The sequence below is a fragment of the Saccopteryx bilineata genome, chromosome 5, assembly GCF_036850765.1.
Source record: "Saccopteryx bilineata isolate mSacBil1 chromosome 5, mSacBil1_pri_phased_curated, whole genome shotgun sequence".
In the NCBI taxonomy this organism is placed as follows: domain Eukaryota; kingdom Metazoa; phylum Chordata; class Mammalia; order Chiroptera; family Emballonuridae; genus Saccopteryx; species Saccopteryx bilineata.
The window spans coordinates 195,853,833-195,871,539 of NC_089494.1; the positions used below are offsets into that span (position 1 = coordinate 195,853,833).

Consider the following 17,707-nt stretch of genomic DNA (forward strand, 5'->3'; position numbering starts at 1 on the left):
CAAACTACTCTCTCATGCCCCGCTGTCTTGCAACAAAAACAGCATTGCCCCTACAGACCAATGAAAACCAACCTTCCACCTCGCTCCTGGCCAGCAGTGCCTCTTTCTTCTCTTGGGAAGTAATAAATACTTCCACTTCAGCCTTTCACAACCCTTTTCTCCAGATAATCTAACAGTAGTAATTTTAACAATCTTGTACAGAAAGTCACTGAAGGATCTTTAACAGAGAAATGATGCAATCAAATAAATTTTAGAATGATCATTTGGAAATATGTTGAGAGCCTTTGCTTTAACATTTCTCATTTTATACTACAGAAAACACACAAATTATACACAGTCTTCACTTTGCATGACTCTCATACCCATGAAATTCAGTTACCATGGATTTAGTTACATAACACCATTCCCCAACAACAGAGTTCCAATCCTTGTTATCTTGGTCTGGTAACTGAATGATTACATAAAGTATCAACTTTACTGTTACCTCCTAAGTCCACAAATCACTATGTAAATAGTTGACCAATCAGTGACCAATCAAATCACTCTTTTCAAAGTCTGCTTAGTGTACATCTGTAATTCAGTTCACACATAGCAAAGCATGTAGTAGTGGTTCTTTCTTGTCTCCTAGTGACAAGCCCATGTGTTATTTTACAAAAATAGATCCCCGAAAGAGGGCATTGGTCAAGAAAGATGAAAGTACAGCAAAAAAAGAAAAAGTGGTTATGCTATTTGTGAAATTCAAAAGGGACTGTTGACATATGCAGCCAGATGAACTTAGTGAAAGCAAACTTATCAACATAAATGAGGAAAGTAGTTGTAACAAAAAGGATAAAAATGTTCCAGGGGGAATGATGACAGCAAAAACAACAACAACAAAAAACTTTACATTAAAGCAACTCCAGAAATATTTTACAACATTGAAAGCACAAAGAATTAAGTGTTGGAAGCTAATCCAAACTTCGAAAGGAGTATGAGAATTAGCCAAGGCCCAGTAAAGAGGCTTTCTCTTTATATCATAAGTTATACAATTAGAAGGCACACATTGTTCAAACAGTTGTGAAAGCAGAGGGCACCCAGGGAGGCCGAGAGAGGCCTCAGCCTGATAGTTGGGCCAGGTCCTTGTCACCACACAAGAGTGAATTCAAGGACGAGACAGAAAGATTCAACAAAGCACAGTCAATTTACTAAAGCGAATATATGCACTCAAGAAGTGAGCGAGGAGCCTGACCAGGTGGTGGCGTAGTGGATAGAGAGTCAGACTAGGATGGGGAGGACCCAGGTTCGAAACCCCGAGGTTGCCGGCTTGAGTATGAGCTTATCCACCTAGACTCTGGGCTCACCAGCTTGAGTGTGGGTTGCTGGCTTGAATGTGGGTTTGTAGACGTGATCCTATGGTCACTGTCTTGAGCCCAAAGTTCGCTGGCTTGAAGCCCAAAGTCATTGGCTTAGAAAGGATTCACTCACTCTGCTGTAGTCCCCTGGTCAAGGCACATATGAGAAAGCAATCAATGAACAACTAAGAGCTGCAACGAAGCATTGATACTTCTCATCTCTCTCCCTTTCTGTCTGTCTATCCCTATCTGTCCCTCCCTCTGACTCTCTCTGTCTCTGTCAAAAAAAAAAAAAAAAAAGAAAGAAAGAAAGAAAGAAAGAAAGAAAGAAAGAAAGAAAGAAAGAAAGAAAAAGGAAAGAAAAAAAAAAAAACGTGAGAGCAGAGTAGAACTCAAAGAACAAGATGCCCTGATGGGTTCTGGGTGGAAGGTTTTTATTAAATGTAAGCAAGGGGCTGGATAGGGTGGCCCCTGGCTTCCAGCACTGGTCGGGTCACTGTTGATGCAGTTGCCCTTGCCCCTCCTCTCCAGATAGTGTTTTCTTTTTTTGTCCCTCCTGGAACTATCATGGCAATTCAGTAGGCAGAATGGTTCAAAACTGTAATGTAAATTTATTATGATAATATTGTAATAGCCCTGTTGATCACTTTTAGGTCAATAGGGCTGATGAAGCTGGTTGAGATGGGTTTTGTTTGTATTAAAGGAAAAGCAATGGGAACAGGTGGTCAGTGGAAGTCATGTCGACAATGTTCAAGCCAGAACAGAAAAGGGGAGGCATAGAGCTTGAGGCCTTTGATCTTTATTCTATCTTTCCTGGCTCTTTGTGATAAGGTTTTTTTTAAAGAAATAAACACTTTAATTTTCAATGTGTCTAGTGTTTTAAATTATACTGAACTAAATAAATATGAGTTTTACTATTTTTTCATTTCCTTTTATATTCATAATCAATAGTTCTTAATGTTTTGACAAAAGGTCAAAGAACAACTGTAATTTTTCTCATTGAGTCTTAAGTTTTCTTTGCATGGTTTCAGCTTACAGTTATTTTTATGATCCCAGAGTACGGTGCAGAGTACAAGAAACTTCCTTCTCAATGTGATTGTTTTATATCAGGAGTAGTCAACTTTTTTATACCTACCACCCACTTTTGTATCTCTGTTAGTAGTAAAATTTTCTAACTGCCCACCGGTTCCACAGTAATGGTGATTTATAAAGTAGAGAAGTAACTTTACTTTATAAAATTTATAAAGCAGAGTTACAGCAAGTTAAAGCATATAATAATAATTACTTACCAAGTACTTTATGTCGGATTTTTGCTAAGTTTGGTATAATAAATCTTTATAAAACAACTTACTGCCACCCACCATGAAAGCTGGAACACCCACTAGTGGGCAGTAGGGACCAGGTTGACTACCACTGTTTTATATAGTTTCTAGGTTTGGTATTGTTTTGGGTATAGTAACTATGTAATTAATAAACAAAAAAATAAATGTTAGGAGAACAAATTGGGTTTTAATAAGTAAAAATATTTTTTAGTTAGAACTAATTTATGGTTTAAAATTCATGCTTTTTCTAGTAAACTGCTCCAAGAAGGAAAACTGGAGATATGCTTTTCCCTAAACATTACCTCGGAGCCAAAAATAATGATACTAATAAGCAATAAACACATCTTTATCAAGAATGAAAGCTTTCTGCTTTGAAATGAAAACTTGCTACAGCCTTATCTAAAATGAAAAGCTAGCCTAACCAGGTGATAGTGCCGTGGATAGAGCATTGCCCTGGGATGCAGAGGACCCAGTTTCAAAATCCTGAAGTTGCCAGCTCGAGCACAGGCTCACCAGCTTGAGCGCAAGGTTGCTGGCTTGAGTCCAAAGGTCGTTGTTGTGAAGCCCAAGGTCACTGGCTTGGAGCTCAAGGTTGCTGGTTTGAACAAGGGATCACTGGCTCAGCTGGAGCCCCCTGGTCAAGTTACATATGAGAAAACAATCAATGAACAACTAAAGTGCCACAACTATGAATTGATGCTTCTCATCTTTCTCCCTTCCCCTCTGTCTGTCCCTGTCTGTCTCTCTCTCATTAAAACAAACAAACAAATAAAGAAAGAAAGAAATAAACCAATCATTGCCACACCTGTGGTGGCACAGTAGATAAATCGTTGACCTGGAGTGCTGAGATCGCCAGTTCAAAATCCCAGGCTTGCCAGGTCAAAGCACATGCAAAGCAATTACTAAAATGAAAAGCTTCCACCAATGAATGCACAACTAAGTGGAACAACAAATGAATAGTTCTCTTTCCCCTCTCCTCTCTCTACTTTTTCTCTCTGTCTCTCTAAAAATCAATCAATTAAAAAAAGAAAATTAAGCCCTGGCCTGATAGTTTGGTTGGCTGGAGCATCCTCCGGAAGCACAGAGGTTGTTGGTTTTATCCCCAGTCAGGGCACATGCAGGAACAGCTCAATGTTCCTGTCTCTCTATCTCTCTTTGTGCCTCTTTCTAAAAAAACAAGAAAAGAAAAGCTTCCAATTTTTAAAAGCATGCTAATGTTTTTGGGGGGCAGGGGCTCATTACCAATCTTGGATTATATGCTGATGCTGTTCTTTTTAACAGATTTAGTTCACTTTATTTATTTTTTTTTTTATGAAATTATGTGGTAACTACAGCTGAAGCCTAGGTCCTCTGCACAAAAATTCTGGTGTGGGTCTTTACAAGATGGTCAGTGAATTCCTAATAGGGAGACTTGGTGAACAAAGTATCTTTCCAGAGGTCAGGGGTGAGATAATTGTAGGTCTTAAAGATGGCATCAAAAGTGGCCTTGGCGGCCCTGGCTGATTGGTTCAGTGGTAGAGCATCATCCTGGCATGTAGATGTCCCAGGTTCGATTCCTGGCCAGGGCACACAGGAAAAGCACCCATCTGCTTCTCCACCCTTCCTCTTTTCCTTTCTCTCCCTCTCTCCCACTCTTGCAGCCAAGGCTCTATTAGAGCAAAGTTGGCCCAGGTGCTGAGGATGGCTCTATGGCCTCCATCTTAGGTGCTAGAATGGCTTCGGTTGCAACAGAGCAATGGCCCAGATGAGCAGAGCATCGCCCCTAGTGGGCTTTCCAAGTGGATCCCGGTCAGGTGCATGCAGGAGTCTGCCTCTCTGCCTCCCTACTTCTCACTTCAAGGAAGAAAAAAAAAAGTGGCCTTGGCGAAGTTGCCCAGGGTGGCAGTGCAAGCCCTGGCCAAGGTGTAGCAGTCAGCAGCTACACAATCAGCAGCTTCTTGGGCACAGGGCTGAGACATGTCAGTGCCCCTGGGGCGGGGATGAGGCACACCAGCACAGAGCCACAGCAGCTGAGCACCTTGCAAGGGACCATGTAGGCCTTGCCAATCTTGTTCTCCCAGTGCCCTCGTCACACACGGACAATAGAGAGCTTGGCCAAGATAATGGCTCCACCAATGGCAGTAGCTACATCTTTTGAGCACTTAACACCCAGACCAAGATGTCCATTGTGGTTCCTAATAGTGATAAATGCCTTCAACCGGGTCCTCTGGCCAGTGCGTGTCTGCTTTTGCATGGGCATAATCTTCAAAACCTCTCCCTTCAGAGGTGCCCCCAGGAAAAAGCCAGTGATCTCAGGTTTCGTGATGGGCAGGGAGAAAAGATAGAGCTCTTCCAGGGACTTGATCTTGGTGTCCCTGACTAGGTGGCCCAGCTTGGTGACCGGGATCCATTCCTTGTCTTCAGCCTTGCCTCTGCTGGTCTGGGTCTTAGCTCCAGATGTCACTGCCAAATTCTCCACAGAAGCCACTGCAGCGTCCCATTCCAGGGTTCCTGGGGCTTCTGGAGCCACCAGGCCCTTCCACAGCACCAGCGTCATTGCCATTTGGTATTTCCTCAGAAAAGAAGAGGACTGGGACACGGAGGACCCAGGTTCAAAACTGCAAGGTCTTCGGCTTGAGCATGGGCTCATCCAGCTCGAGTGCTGGGTTGCTGGCTTAAACATGGGATCATAGACATGACCCCATGGTCTCTGGCTTGAACCCAGAGGTCACTGCCTTGAAGCCCAAGGTCGTTGGCTTGAGCAAGGGGTCACAGGCTCTGCTGGAGCCCCCCTCCCCCAGTCAAGGCACATATTAGAAAGCAATCAGTGAACAACTAAGATGCCACAACAAGGAATTGAGGTTTTTCATCTCTCTCCCTTCCATCCTATCTGTCCCTTTCTGTCTCTCTCTGTCTCTGTCACAAAAAAAATTAAATTAAAAAAAGAAAGATATACAACTAAACCATCACTCCCCTCACATAATTAAATATTAAATAGATCAAAATAATATTCCTTTTGGGAAAAAGAATAATAAAATAGAAGATACAGTAAAAATGTAAAAGTGAGTCTTATAGACTGTGGTTGGGTGGTTCAGAGAATAAAACATCCACCTGGCACACCAGAGGTCCCTGGTTCCACCCCTGGTCAGGGCTCATAGAAGAAGCAATCAATAGCTACAAAAATAAATGAAAAAACTAAATGAAACAACTGAGTTGATGTTTCCCTCTCTCTCCCTTTCTCTTTCACTCTCTCAAATCAATGGAGGGGGGGGGGGAGTGGGTCTTGTGTATGTTATAAGTATTCCTTTTGGTGTCTCTTCATACTAACTTACCCCAACAATCTAAATATGAAATTGTTTTAAGGTAATAAGGAAGATGTCATATGTATTTATTGAACAAATACTCACATGGCTTTCACCATATGCCAGGCACCATTCTAAGCATTTTATGACTATTCCATCAAGAAATCATCTCAATAACTCTTTTAGGTATTTTCATTTACCTCATTTTAGAAGTAACTGAGGCACACAGAGGTTAAGTAACTTGGCTAATCTCACATTAGTAAGTAGTAAAGCTGGAATTTGAACCAGGCAGGCTGGCAATGGAGTCTCTGCTCTTTATCACTATGCTTTTATACGTTGTTGATTTTTCCACATAGCAGTTTAGTTTGGTATGCTTTTCTTTTTCTTTTCAGATCCATCTCACTGATTTCTTTCTTTCTCTTTTTTTAGAGAGAGAGAATAGAAACATACAGAAAGGGAGAGGGATGAGAAGCATCAACTCATACTTGTGGCACTTTAGTTGTTCACTGATCTTCTTCTCATATGTGCCTTGACCAAGGGGCTAAAGCTGAGCCAGTGACCCCTTGCTCATGCCAGTGACCTTTAGGCTTAATCCGGTGGCCATGGGATCATACTGGTGATCCTATGCTCTCCAAAATTTGTTGAGCCTGTGCTCAAGCCAGTGACCAAAGGGTTTTGAACCTAGGTCCTCAACATCTCACATTGATGCTCTATCCACTGTGCCACCACTGGTCGGGCCATCCCACTAATTTCTATTTGTCCTTTTTTTTTTTTTTTGTCCTTAATACTCAAATTTTCTCAGTAAGAACTCCTTTGCTTTTCTCCCCTACACCGATCAATGCCTTGTTTCTTTGTTGCTCTTGTTGTTTTGTTGACTGTTTCATTTTTTGACAGACACAGAGTGTCAGAGAGAAGAACAGCTAAGGATAGACAGACAGGAAGGGAGAGAGATGTGAAGCATCAATGCTTCATTGCAGCTCCTTAGTTGTTCATTGATTGCTTTCTCATATGTGCCTTGACTGGGGGGCTACAGCAGACCAAGTAACCCCTTGCTCAAGCCAGCGACCTTGGGCTCAAGCTAGCAAACTTGGACTTCAAGCCAGTAACTATAGGGCTTAAGCCAGCGACAGTGGGGTCATGTCTATTATCTCATGTTCAAGCCAGAGACCCTGCACTCAAGCTGGTGAGCCCACTCAAGCCAGCAACTTTGGGGTTTTGCAGCTGGGTCCTCTGTATCCCAGTCCTACGCTCTATCCACTGCTCTACTGCCTGGTCAGGTGACCAATGCTTTGTTAAATTCTTTTTAGTATTCCACAAAATAGACTTTGCCAGATAGCTCAGTTGGTTTGAGCATCATCTTGATGCACAGAGGTTGTGGATTGAATCCAGGGTCAGGGCACATATAGGAACAGATTGATGTTTCTGTCTGTTGGGCAGATAAAATATATTATGCTCAATTTATTAAAGATGGCACTTCCCACATGGAAGCTGGTTGCCCAGGTGATGGGCGTGATTATATTAATGTGTGTTGGGGGCGGACTATGCGCAGGTAGGATCCTTGTAGCCTGGGGCTTGGTTTTAGGACTAAGCCTTTCCCACCCTTTTTGATGTGGGGTGGTGCAATCCCATCATGTCTCAGATAAGTGACTTTGTATCAGAGACTTCCTTTTTTGTATATTGGATTAAAGGTTTTGGTTTCTACACTATAAAGTGGGGCAGACAGGGAGCTTGCTCTCTCTCAGTTCCTGAGATTAGTATTAGAGAGGAGAGCAGAGAAAGGCCACGTGAAGGAGGCCAGGGAAAGCAGCCAGGATAGTGGAGTGCTGAGTGAGAAGCCAGTTTGTGCAGAGTTTGTGCAGGGAGAAGGAAGGAGATGGGGAACAGAGGTAAATAAGGCTGGTGAGGTAGAACTTCTGATTCCAGGAAACTCGGATAAGTTAGTAGCTTTGTGAGCACTGAATGAGTGGGTTTTGGAGCCCAGGGTTTTTACTTGCCCTCCAGATGCAAGGTAGGATTAAAGATGATGGCCCACCAGTTCTTGGCTCTATTGTTTCATTACCATCTGTCCGAATCCAATGTGAACCTGCATGGGCCAGGTGACTGTGATGATGGCTGTGGATACTGGCTTCACACTGTCTCTGTCTTTATCTTCCTCCCTCTCTAAAATCAATCAATAAAATAAAAATCAATATTCCAGAAAACATATTTTCAAGTAATAAACAATTTCCTAAAAATAAAGAAAGAAAGTGGCCCTGGCCGGTTGGCTCAGCGGTAGAGCGTTGGTCTGGTGTGCAGGAGTCTCGGGCTCAATTCCCGGCCAGGGCACACAGGAGAAGTGCCCATCTGCTTCTCCACCCCTCCCCCTCTCCTTCCTCTCTGTCTCTCTCTTCCCCTCCTGCAGCAAGGCTCCATTGGAGCAAAGATGGCCCGGGCACTAAGGACGGCTCTGTGGCCTCTGCCTCAGGTGCTAGAATGGCTCTGGATGCAACAGAGTGACGCCCCAGAGGGGCAGAGCATCGCCCCCTGGTGGGCATGCCGGGTGGATCCCAGTCGGGCGCATGCGGGAATCTGTCTGACTGCCTCCCCATTCCCAGCTTCGGAAAAATGAAAAAATAAAAAGAAAAAGAAAGAAAGAAAGAGAGAGAGAGAGAGAGAGAGAGAGAGAGAGAGAAATAAATAAATAAACAATTTCCTCCATTTTATGGGTGCTGGACAGAGGATGTGAGAGCTGACCATGTGGTTTCCCCTCAAAGTCATAGGTCAAGCCTCCACTGAAAGTAGAGAAGAAAAAGATTTATATAGAATTTGAGAATGAAGTATTTAACTGGACTGGATTGAATCTTACTAACTATGATAGATATGGTGAGAAATAGATGAGATAACACATAGAGCATCTTTTGCCATCAAACAGTGGTGAGAAGACGAATAGTTAAATCAAGGGCAACAGGAAAATCTCCCTCACCATATAGTTACTGTAAAGCCAGTATAGTATCCACAGCCACTGTCGCAGCCGCCTGGCCCATGCAGGTTTGCATTAGATTTGGACAGATGGTAATGAAACAACAGAGCCAAGAACTGGTAGGCCATTAGTTTTCATCCTAGCTTGCACCCGGCAGGCAAGAAATACACACAGTGGGAAAACACTTCCCTTTCCATTCAGGGCTCCCAAAGCCACTGACTCATCCGAGTTTCCTAGAATCAAAGGTTCTACCTCACCAGCCTTATTCACCTCTGTTCCCCATCTCCTTCCTTCTCCCTGCACAAACTCTGCACAAACTGGCTTCTCACTCAGCACTCCACCATCTTGGCTGCTTCTCCTGGTCTCTTCCACGTGGCCTTTCTCTGCTCTCCTCTCTGATGCTAATCCCAGGAATCGAGAGAGAGCTAGCTCCCGGTCTGCCCCACTTTATAGTGTAGAAATCCAAACCTTTAATCCAATATATAAACAAGAAAGTCTCTGATACAAAGTCACCCATCTGAGGCATAATGGGATTCCTCATGAGAGTGCATCACCCTACATCAAAAAGGATGGGAAAGGCTTAGTCTTAAAACTAAGCCTTAGGCTATAAGACTTCTGCCTTCCCACAGCCTCTCCCCCCACACACAATGCAAACTATAAGCGAGAAACATATATATCATATTTACAAACTTATTTGACCAACAGTTACACAAATCCACAAATACATCCCTTCTTGATACATTCCCTCCAGTCTTCTCCTCACTAGTCCAAAATATCCAAGTCAGGTGGGTTTTACTGCACAATCTAAACTTGAATGAAAGGTTAAAGAATTTTTCTACACATCACTAAAAAGCACATACAAGGGTTTTCAAAGCTCCCTGGGGTAAGTCTAATGTGCAGCCAGGGTTGAGAACCACAAGTCTAGGAAGACTTCAGTGAATGACTTAGTGCTACAAGAGCATATAACAAGAGTACCTGATATAGTCATGGAATCAGAGATTTCTCTGAAGAAAGAAATTTGAGTCGACATCTGAAAATCAAGTATAAGTTAACTAAGTGAAGAAGAGGCAACTCAGAATTTTTCATTCCCACCACATTTTTGGTTCTGCAAACTAAATCGTCTCCAGCAGCCCCTAATGCCCAGCAGTCCAGTAAATCATCAAATAGACTCATGACTGAAAAACAGCAGGAAGAAGCAGAATGGGAGAGCATAAATGGGCTGTTGATGATGCATGGCTTCAAACCTTTATGTCTAGTCAAGAGAACAAATCTTAACGATCTCATCGTTTTTGACAGTCATCACAAAGGATGAGACAGAACTTGAAAACATTGGTGGAAGACACAGCACATCAACAGAACATGATCCAGGAGCTCATAGAAACTAATCAACAGCTTAAAAAAGAACTTCAGCTAGAAAAATGCAGAGCAATAGATGAGGAAAAACGAGCTAATGACTTGGAACAAATTATGGAGGGTGTGAAATCCAAAACTGGTGAATTGGAGGATGAATCCCTAAATAGGGTTTGCCAGCAACAGAACAAAATAAAAGATCTTCAAAAGGAGCATAAAGCTTTACAGGCAAAATGTCAGCATTATAAGAAAAAACCAATGGAGCAACAGGAGATAATTGCTTCTTTGTAAAAGGGTATCTATAGATTAACAAAGGAAGGGGAAGACCATATTGTCACTCAAAGCAGAGTGTTTTCTTATCTCTGCAAAAGAGTTCTCATACCATCTTGGATAGACAGTTGCTTTGCCTAATTGATTTCTATGAATCTAAAATTAGAAAACTTCAAAGGTAATATAAAGAAGATGAAAGTCAGTCAGAGTCAGAGAGAGACTACAGAAGTTTTGAAGCCTTACCAAGTTATAAAGGCCTTCTAATGTCATTACAGAATCAGCTTGAAGAAGCAAAAGCTAAGGTTGATGTACTTTTAAGTGAAAAACTGAATCTCCAAAAAGATTTGGAAACCAGGCCCACACAGGATGAATTAAGACTTTATAAACAACAGGTGAAGAAACTGGAGAAATCCCTAAAGAAAAACATGAAATTACAAGATGTTATTGGTCAAAACAAAGCTGAAGACACAGAGATCAAAGATGAGCCCAGCAAAGATAACCAGCAGCAGGCCCCAATAGACCACAGGTACTTCCCGGTACTGAGTAGCATCAATTCAATTATTCACAATCCAAGAGCTTTAGTAATAATTTATAAACAAAGCAAAGAAGGAACCTAACATTTTATTAAAAATTTTGTGGATTTGAGCATTGTTGGGCAGATAAAATATATTATTCTCACTTTGTTAAAGACAGGCTGCCCACATGGAAGCCCATTGCCCAGGTGATGGTATTGTTTACCCTTCTTGCTTGGGATGGGCATGATTATATTAATGTGTGTTGGGGGCAGGCTGTGGGCATGCAGGATCCTTGTAGCCTGGGGCTTGGTTTTAAGACTAAGCCTTTCCCACCCTTTTTGATGTGGGGTGGTACAATCCCATCATGCCTCAGATAAGTGACTTTATATTAGAGACTTCCCTATTTTGTATATTGGTTTAAAGGTTTTGATTTCTGCACTGTAAAGTGGGGCAGACGGGAGCTTACTCTCTATATTCCTGAGATTAGCATTAGAGAGGAAAGCAAAGAAAGGCCACGTGGAGGAGGCCAGGAGAAGCAGCCAAGATGGTGGAGTGCTGAAGGAGAAGCCAGTTTGTGCAAAGTTTGTGCAGAGAGGAGATGAGGAACAGAGGTGAATGAGACTGGTGAGGTTAGAAATCTTTGATTCTAGGAAACTCGGATAAGTCAGTAGCTTTGTGAGCCCTGAATGAATGGGTTTTGGAGCCCAGTATGTGTTTTTACTTGGCCGCCAGGTGCAAGCTAGGATTAAAGATGATGGCCCACCAGTTTTTGGCTCCATTGTTTCATTACCATCTGTCCGAATCCAATGCGAACCTGCATGGACCAGGCTGCTGTGATGCTGGCCCTGGATACTGGCTTTACAAGCATCTTGTTTTCTATCAATATAATAGAAATGTGGGCAGATCAACTGACTTCCTTAAAGGATTTGTATAAGTCCTTGAAAATACTATCTGCAGAACTGATGCATAATTTAAAGAAGGATGAAAATGAAGATATCAGAGTTGAAGATCTGTTGTTTATAGTAGATACCATGTTAGAAGAAGTTGAAAACAAAGAAGAGGATAGCAAACTTTCAAACTTTGCAAGCTATTGTTTCTTACTTCCAAAAATTATTTGATGTGCCTTCTTTAAATGGAGTCTATCCTCAAATAAATGAAGTTTATACTAGGCTTGGAGAAATGAACAATGCTGTGAGAAACCTCCAAGAACTCTTAGAATTAGGTGATGACCTTTTGTCGTTTTGGGGCCCATTTAAGAATTATTCCTAATAAATCAACAAAAAATAGTTCATCCTCATTGTGTGTGCTGGTGAGCACAGCTGGAAAATTGTGTAGGCTGGTTAATGAGGATGTGAATGAACTGGTTATGTAGGTATTGGGACCTGAAGACCTCCAAAGCATTATCATCAAAGTGGAAGAACATGAGGAATTTTTCCAGCATTTCAGGCATTCACTAATGATCTACCTGAAATCTTAGAAATTGATGACTTGGAAGCCATTGTACCTGCAGTAAAGAAATTAAAAGCACTTTTGTACTGAAAACCAATCATTTTTACTGTGTAAATTATATTCTTAACATTCTAAATATTTTGTAGGATTGGTCTTTTGAGACAAGGGTTATAAAATATATTTATTCTCAGATTTCATCCCCTTTTTACTGTTGGCTCCTCTATTTACATGATTTAAATTAACTTTGAGTGTCTTATGTAGAAAACAGTTGTTAAGTTAAAGTAGTAAGTTAAAATAGTAAGTTAACTTTAGACCCTTTAATATTTCTTAAGCAATTCTTAAGTGCTTAAAATTTAAGCTTGTTTCAAAGTATAGTGTGTGAGTAAAAGAGAATCTCAGGGACAGGATGAAGTAATAGAAAGGTCACATTTAGGTTCAAGTGACTTTCTGGTTCTGGGAACAAGGAATGCCAATGGCTTTCTTACTTCCAGCCAGTAGGAAGTTATTGCTTTCCTGGCAGGGAAATGGCACATTCTATTAAGCTATCCCTCATGACTCTTGTCCTTTCAAAGCAGGAGGAAGAAGGAGGAAATGTGTTGGGGTAGGAAATGAATTATGTGGTAACATAGACGAGTAAATAAAAGACATAAAGAAGTGGGGGGGTTGTTTGTTTGTTTGTTTGCAATCTTGATGTAATATAGTTTTTATAAGGGCAAGAAATCTTACTGTGAAATAAAAAAAAACACATACAACATGGCATCATCTGTCTCAGAGTCTATCTAGCGTTAAATGCTGATGTGCATAAAATAAGAGTAGCTGCCCACACTTGAGCCATACTAAAGAGAAAGTGTACTTGGCCCTCCTCAGCACTAGCATTTTCATACATCATTCCTCAAAGCTCTAGCATTACAGAGAGTTACAGCTCATGCTAGATTGAAGTGTTTAATGAGTGGAAGAATTAAAAACAAAAGAGCTATCACAAACTGCAAATTAAGGGATCAGCAAAACCTTTGTTTGAAAATCCCATTCAACTTCGCCAATACACTAATTAATATAATAAAACACACAAAGATCTTGCTTAACATTAAGCAGCAAGCTGCCCACGGCTTACTGCCCACTCTCTGAGTAAGCATCTGCTTAGAATGTAACCAATTGTCTCTTTGGGAGGTTAAAGGAAGGGAGGGGAAATTGTTTTGGCACAGTCTAACAGTTAACTATGCCCCTTTTGAAAATAGAATTCTTTTCCTGTTTTTAATGCCAAGCACATACAATGTCAAGTAAATTGGTCTTAATACAAAACATGTCAGATCTGCAGCAAGTGGATGAAAGAGAGTGCTACCATTTATGTTAACAAAAACGAAGGGATGTATACAATTAATCTCAGTGTCAACCAGTATTTGAAAATTTTCTTTTTAACTTCCACTCCTCTCTTGTGCCTAGAACTGAATTTCGCACATATAAATGTGTAATTGGGCACTCAATAAATATATGTTTAGCCCTGGCCGGTTGACTCAGTGGTAGAGTGTCAGCCTGGCGTGCAGGAGTCCCGGGTTCGATTCCCGGCGAGGGCACACAGGAGAAGCGCCCATCTGCTTCTCCACCCCTCCCCCTCTCCTTCCTCTCTGTCTCTCTCTTCCCCTCCCACAGCCAAGGCTCCATTAGAGCAAAGTTGGCCCGGGCACTGAGGATGGCTCTGTGGCCTCTGCCTCAGGCGCTAGAATGGCTCTGGTCTCAACAGAGCAACCCCCCAGATGGGCAGAGCATCGCCCCCTGGTGGGCATGCCAGGTGGATCTCAGTTGGGCACATGCGGGAGTCTGTCTTACTGCCTCCCCGTTTCCAACTTCAGAAAAACAAAACAACAAAAAGAGAAATATATGTTTAATAACTAATTAATAAACAATATACCTCTTGATGTGCCAGATAACGTTAATATTGATTCACTATTAGTTCTTGATGCTCAAACTCAAAGGCCAAACATCTCATTTTGCTTTATTCAGTTGGTAATTATTTATTATGCCTATCACTGTTCAAAGCACAATAAACAGTATTTTTTTAAAATTTTAAGCTTCCCTATGCAGCTTATGTTCCTGTTTGCAAGAAAAAAATGTACAGATAGTAAAAGTTAAATGACAGGATAGAGAAACAAGAACGGAGTGATACAGGAATAAACTGCTGTACTTCTGTTATCGTTTCTTGAGAAATAGTAAAAGATGCCACTGATTAAGCATTTTTTTATGATCTAGACAGTGATACATGGTTTCATTTAGTTCTCACAACTGTGCTTCAAATTAGTTTTTTTATAATTTTATTTAGAAAATTAAATTTCATGGGATGACATTGATCAATAAGAGTATATAGGTTTTACAATCCTTAGTTTTATAGAAAAGAAAACAGATACTCAGAGAGGTTACTCAAAGTGATGCTGTTAGTAAAAGACGAAGTTTAGAATCCTAGATGTCTGACTTCGAAGATTATACTCTCTCTAAGATGTCGTGCTGTCTTATTATGTCTGTGCCCTTCCTTGGAGCAACAGAGCTATTTAGGAGATGTAGCTTGGATATTGAGGTCTGGAATTTCTAGGACATCTTGAGAATTTTTATGGTTCAAGATTTTAAATCTGGATTATTCAGGAAAATTTGTGCAGTTTGTTCACCTACATGTGTTAAAAATGAAAGATCACTAAAAAGATAGACAGGAAATTTTCATGGAAGGTATGAAATCTGACCTATGCCTAGAGGACTCTAAGGTAAGTTTCAATACTTCCATTCAGGAGTTAATGGTTAAGAAAGTTGTAAATCAATAGACGTTTATATAGGATAAAGACATTTAGAATTTAATTAATTTTTGTTCACACAACTGAAAATGGATTCTACACTTTGATAGATGTGTTTGGCCTCGGGCAGTGTTCTTTATGACAGCTGTGACACCTCTTGAACACATCCTTCATTTTTCTACAAAGTGAAAAGTAGGGTTTTAATAATGGACCAAGGAAACTCTTCAGAATTATATTTTGGACTGTTCATAAGATTAAAGACACAATTTGCAATTCTCATATATAATTTTAAATAATAAAGGTAACACATAATCACAAAACCTTCTAGCAACAAAAAAATGTATAAAGTAAAAGCCACTCTTCTCCTTCCTCTTACTTCTTGAAATCCTTCCATTCAGTCATTATTCAACAAATATTTATGGAGTACCTAGTATGTGCCAGGCAATGTCCTACCTAGACACTCAGAAAGTCCATGAACGAAATAGACTAATATCTTTATTCTCATTGATTTTTACATCCTAAAGAGAAAAAGCCAACAAATAATACATACCTAAATTAGGTATTACATTAGAAGGTGCTAAGTGTTGTGGAAAAAAAACAAGTAAAACAGGGCAAGTAAAAAAGAGAGGGCTAGGAATGCAAACTGGGTGAGGTGAAATTTTAAACAGGGAGTCCAGGGTAGGCTTCATTGAGAAGTGCCATTGTCTATGCAAATCCAAATATATATATTCATCCATTATTATTTTTACAAACATATCATATGATCATATTCTGACACTGCTTTTTCCATCTTAGAAATAAATTGTGGGGCTTGACTGGTGGTGGCACAGTGTATAGAGCATTGACCTGGGACATTGAGGTTCCAGGTTTGAAAACCCAAGGTCACTGGCTTGAGCACAAGTTCACCAGCTTGAACATAGGGTTGCCGGCTTGAGCGTGGGATCCCAACATGATCCCATGGTCACTGACTTTAAGTCCAAGGTCTCTGACTTGAGCTCAAGGTTGCTGGCTTGAGCAAGGGATCACTGGCTCAGGTGGAGCCCTCCCCCCGCGCCCAGTCAAGGCACATAAGAGAAGCAATCAATGAACGACTAAACTGCCGCAACTACAAGTTGATGTTTCACATTTCTCTCCCTTCCTGTCTGTCTGTCTCTCTCTCTCTCTCTCATTCTCTCTCACTAGAAAAATAAATAAATAAATAAATAAATAAATAAATAAATAAATAAAGTAATTGTGGGCATAATTCCATATTGTTATATGTGGATATGCTTCATTCTTTTTAGTAATTGCATGATATTTCATTATATTTGTGTGTATCTTTTTATTTACTCTTTCATGAACACTAGGCATTATTATTTTATTCAAGTCTTGCCTGACTTATGGTAGCTCAGTGAATAGACATTAACCTGGGATGCTGAGATCATTGGATTGAAATCCTGGGGTTGCCTGGTAAAGGCACATACACAAGTAAGCAATGAACATCGAAAATGAAACAACTATGAGTTGATACTTCTCTCCCCCTAAACCTTCTCTCCTCTCTCTGTAAAATCAATAAATAAAATCTTTTAAAAAAAATTTTTAAATATTTGCCAATGATTGGTTTATTTACTTATTCTTTATTTTTATTTTTTATTTTTTATTTTTAGTGAGAGGAGGGGAGGCAGAGACAGAGTCCTGCATATGTCCCAACCAGGATCCACCCGGCAAGCCCACTAGGGGGCAATGCTCTGCCCATCTGTGGTACTTGCTCTGTTGCAACCAGAGCCATTTTTTAGCACCTGAGGCGGAGGCCATGGAGCCATCCTTAGCGCCTGGGGTCAGCTAGTTCTAATCAAGCCATGGCTGCAGGAAGGGAAGGGAGGAGAGTATATATAGAGAGAGAAGCAAGGGGGGAAGGGGTGGAGAAGCAGATGGATGCTCTTCCTGTGTGCCCTGACCAGGAATCAAACTTGGGACTTTCACATGCCAGGCTGATGCTCTACCACTGTGCCAAGCAACCAGGGGCTATATATTTCTTTAAAAGATTTTACTAATTCATTTTAGAGAGAGAAAGGGAAGGGAGAGAACTGGGGTTTTGAACCTCAACCTCAGTGCTCCAGGTTGACACTTTATCCACTGCGCCACCACAGGTACAGCAATGATTGGTTTGCTTATTTGTTTGTTTGTTTATAGGAGAGACAGACAGGAACAAACAGGAAGGGAGAGATATGAGAAGCATCAACTCTTAGCTGCGGCCCTTTAGTTGTTCATTGGTTGCTTTCCCAAACATGCCTTGACGTGGGGGGGCGGGGGCTACAGCTGAGCCAGTGACCCCTTGCTCAAGCCAGCAACCATGGAGTTATGTCTATTATCCCATGCTCAAGCTGGTGAGCCTGTACTCAAGTTGGTGACTTCGGTGTTTCGAAACTGGGTCCTCAGCATCCCAGGCCAAACCTCTAGCCACAGCACCACTGCCT

The 17,707-nt window shown here is 41.2% G+C and overlaps 2 pseudogenes; one reads left to right on the forward strand and one right to left on the reverse strand.

The window, feature by feature from the left end:
- Window positions 1-3,994: 3,994 nt before the first annotated feature.
- LOC136306611 (small ribosomal subunit protein uS5-like) lies at window positions 3,995-5,189 on the reverse strand (annotated as a pseudogene).
- A 4,857-nt stretch (window positions 5,190-10,046) lies between these two features.
- On the forward strand, window positions 10,047-12,567 carry LOC136338538 (centrosomal protein of 70 kDa-like; annotated as a pseudogene).
- Window positions 12,568-17,707: the final 5,140 nt, after the last annotated feature.